This window comes from Bos taurus, chromosome 7 (genome assembly GCF_002263795.3).
Source record: "Bos taurus isolate L1 Dominette 01449 registration number 42190680 breed Hereford chromosome 7, ARS-UCD2.0, whole genome shotgun sequence".
Classification (NCBI taxonomy): Eukaryota; Metazoa; Chordata; class Mammalia; order Artiodactyla; family Bovidae; genus Bos; species Bos taurus.
In genome coordinates, this window is record NC_037334.1 from 6,474,955 (window position 1) to 6,479,004 (window position 4,050).

A 4,050-nucleotide genomic window follows, 5' to 3' on the forward strand; every position below is an offset into this window, starting at 1 on the left:
TTCCAGGCAAGAGTACTGGAGTGGGGTGCCATTGTGCTTAGGTGGTGCCCAAAACAGGAAACAAATAAGCCTCCTGCCCTCTGAGCACTCAGCTCAATTTCTAGATGTGTGACTAAGGAGCACACAGGTGTTGTGTTAGAGGTGGGGGAGAAAATGCTAAAGTGCAGGGTTATTTGAGGGGCACGTGGGGATGTGCTGACATACATTTTCAATTCATAGAATATTTTATCCACACATTTTTTGATACACATGTCTCATTTAACTATCAGAACCCAAAAGACAGATATTAGCCCCATTCTACAGAGGGAGATGGCAACAGAAAGTCAGGCTTGGCCCACTGAACAGGGCTGGAACCCAATTGTCAGACTCCAGGCCCAGGGCCCTGTGCCCTGCAAAACAGCCTCAGTAAGTGAGCAGTTCTGTTTTTTGTCACCTTTGCCTCACACAGTCAAAGGTACATCCTTTCATTTCACTCGCCTGGGCCCCCTGTGACAGGAAGACCCTGGAGGAGCCCTGATGGCCAGGTGACCAAGCAGCTTGGCAACTGTCTGCTGCAGTTCCACGCGCAGTGCCACCGTCTTGTGAGTCAGGCAGAGCCAGGTTCAAGGATGGCCTCCTTGCTCGGACCCCAGAGCTGGAACCCCTCTTCAGAGATGTCCTCTCTCAGACACTGGAATCTTCCTTTGTCACCCCAGGGCAGCTCCTTTGTGACTAGAGGTTGGTTTGGTGACAGGCAATCAGGCCCAAGGAATGCTCATTGTCTAGGACATGAAAGGATCTTCTCAGTTCCCACAAGACATTCTTCCTGCCGTGGCTTCAGCTTGTTGACCACACAGCGTTCAGTTATTGCAGATGAGGCTATAGCCACACAAAGCTTTGGCTTTATTGAAACCATGGATCTAGATGGGCCTAGATTTCCTCAGTCAGCCACTATTTTTTTTAATAACAATTTTTATAGTCTACATATAATTTTTTAAGTTTGGAAAAAAATATTAAAGCCAAATATACAGAGGTCAAAAAGAAAGAGAGAAAACAACTTGTTTTATATAGATATAAAGGTGCTTGTGAACAGGTGATCTCTGAAAAGGTACACAAGAAGCTAGACATAGCCGTTGCCTTTAAGAAGGATGTATGTACTTTCTTCAAAAGTGGCATATTGCCCATAATATTTTGTAAGCTGCGTTTTAGTAACACTTCCTCGTGTTACTAAATATTCTTCCTTGATTCTGTGTCTGCTGTATATGGTATTAGAGGATGTGCTACAATTAACCAACCCCTATTGCTGCATCTTAAGTACTATTTTAATGGGATAAGTCTGCAGTGCACAACGCTGCACGCGCTTCTGATCTAGGATAAATTCCTTCCAGCACATTTGCAGGACAAAAATGGGCATGCACATGGGTCTTAAATTCTTGCCTTTTTGGTACATGGTCCCCTCGGCAAGTTCATCTCACCAAGGAGTGTGCACTCTACTTGTTTTCTTAAAGAGTTCTGTTTCTAGGTCCTTGAGGATCATCTCTGTCTGCAGCAGCCTTGACTTCTCGCAACTCTCTCCTGCTTTCTCCTGACAAGTGGATTCTGATTTGGCCCACTGAAATAAGCCTGGGGGAGGCTTTGTAATGCTTAAATTTTCAGTCTCAAACAGCATTTTAAACACTATGAGATGAATGTATGACACACTGGTCAAGGGTATACAACCTTTTTGGTGGTAGCTGAGCAACATCAGCATTGAAAGTGCAAACTCTCTGACCTCAACACCTGTGCACAAGCTAAACTTTTAACAGTGGTTTAAAAGCACAACCAACCCAAGAGACTCCAGAGACTGGCTTCACTAAGGTATGGTAAATCCACACCACGTTGTCCTATGCAGTCATTAAAGATGACCACATGGGAACTTCCCTGGTGGTCCTGTGGTTAAGACTGCACTTCCACTGCAGGGGCACGGGTTCAGTCCCTGGTAGGGGAACTAAGATCCCACATGCCAAGGTGCAGCCAACCAAAGAAAAAAGGATACAATTTGTTTGGTTCAGAGATCCTGTTAAGAATCTGGTAAGTGCCGAGTATTTTCATCTCACGAAAATACATGTGTGCAACAGGGCTATCTCTGTGGTCCAGCTGTGGTGATCACAGGTTAAGTTTCTTCTTGGCTGCACTGGGTCTTCATTGCTGCGCACAGGCTTTCTCTAGTAGCAGTGCACAGGCTTCTCACTGTGGTGGCTTCTCTTGTGGAGCAAGGCCCCAGTGCTTGTGGACTCAGTGGTTGTGGCACAGGGACGTAGCCGCCCCATGGCACGTAGGATCTTCCCAGATCAGGGATTTAACCGGTGTCTGCTGCACTGCAAGGTGGACTCTTAACCACTGGACCACTGGAGAAACCCCAGGTTAAAGCTACTTGATACAGATCTTGACCGATACAGAGCAATCACACTATCCAGATTTCTGAGCATTATAAGAAACAGAACATCCCCTTGATAGTCAGTCCCTCTGCCTGGAGTGTTCACATAGCTGGTTTCGGAGTGGGGATCTCAATCAAACCTTACCTCCCAAGGGCCTTCTCAGATAACCTTATCAGTGTAGACACTGCCCTTCTCCCTTCTCATAGTCTTCACACCCTTTGGTTTTCCTCAATAACACCTTTGAGGTGATATATTTGTTACTGATTTATGGGGTCTGCCTATCTTAGCAGTGGGCTCATGAGAGCAGAGATTAGGTTGGACTTGTTCACTGTTTCATCCACAAGTTACATCCAACCTGCCTTTCTGTGAGCCAAGGATGGTCTTTACAGGTGAACATTTGCAATCAACTGAGGACAGCAAAGACTGACTTGCAATCTTCAAAAACAGCACTGCATTCTTCTCATTAGACCTATATTTTAAAAACTGTACTCAATTGTTATATTTTAAATTCCACCAACAAGTACTCTGGATGTTTTTATCTTTGGTTATATAAGCACCTACATAAAAGCCTCGTTTTTGGCTCTTGGCCATCAGAGCCTATAAAATACTTGCTATCTGGCCCTTTATAGAAAGCTTGCCGGCTTCTGGTCTAAGGCAATATTTCGCGTACAGGAGACAAACCATAAGCGTCAGATGGGAGAAATTACGAAACAACAAAAAAGAAACGTATCTAAACACACAGACATCCATTTCCACAAAATAAAATACCGTATAGCCAACCAAGTATTAATGTGAACAAAGTTATCTCAGCGTCAGATTACCGGGCAAGTCCACAGTTTACATGTCTAATGCATACTGCAGCTTGTTACCTTTCCCCACAATTGGCATACATTAACATCATCGTTTTGGAAGCACTGTAACTGCATCTTTCAGGATGGCGCCGTGGCCTCTGGACGCGCGGTGTAGAGGGCCCAGCACCCGCAGGTCTTGGGCGCTCGCTCGATCACCGCTGCTTAAACGACTGCACAAAAGCCACGGGAGCCCCAGAGGGGCGCACTCGGAGGCTAGCGGAGGTGGGGGTTTCCCTCGCCTTAAAATCTTATCAAACCGCTGGATCGAGAAGAAGAAACCGAATTGAAGATCTCTTGAACCTCAAAAAGCCAGTTCCATCCCTGCGAAGCCCGTAGCTTCCCGGTTCGGCTTCTACCTCCGGGCGGGCCCGGGGAGATGTGACAGGCGCCGCGTCCAGGAGCCTCCCGGACGTACCTCACCTCGTATTTTCTTCACCGTGGCCCCGCGAGGAGAAAAGAGGCCCTGACATGGGCAGGAATTCCCCAGGTTCCCTACTCCCGCAGAGAACTCAGCCAGTCAAGCCTTAGGACTGCAACGCGGACAAGCACGCCCGCGGCTAACGGTCGTCCGCGCCGTTCCAGCCGTTACCCGGCGTCGCGCATCATGAGCCCACTCTGGACATGCGCGGAAAAGCCATCGCACGTACGCATCGCTAGCCCCTCCCGCGCGCTCAGCCACGCGCGGCTTCTTCCCGCCCACCCCGTACCCCCACTTCCGGGGTTTCCTGGCGACGGCCGTAAGTGGCGGGCGGAAGCAGCGCGCGAGGCCAGCCGTAAAAGGCTCCCTCGCGCCACTTCCGGCC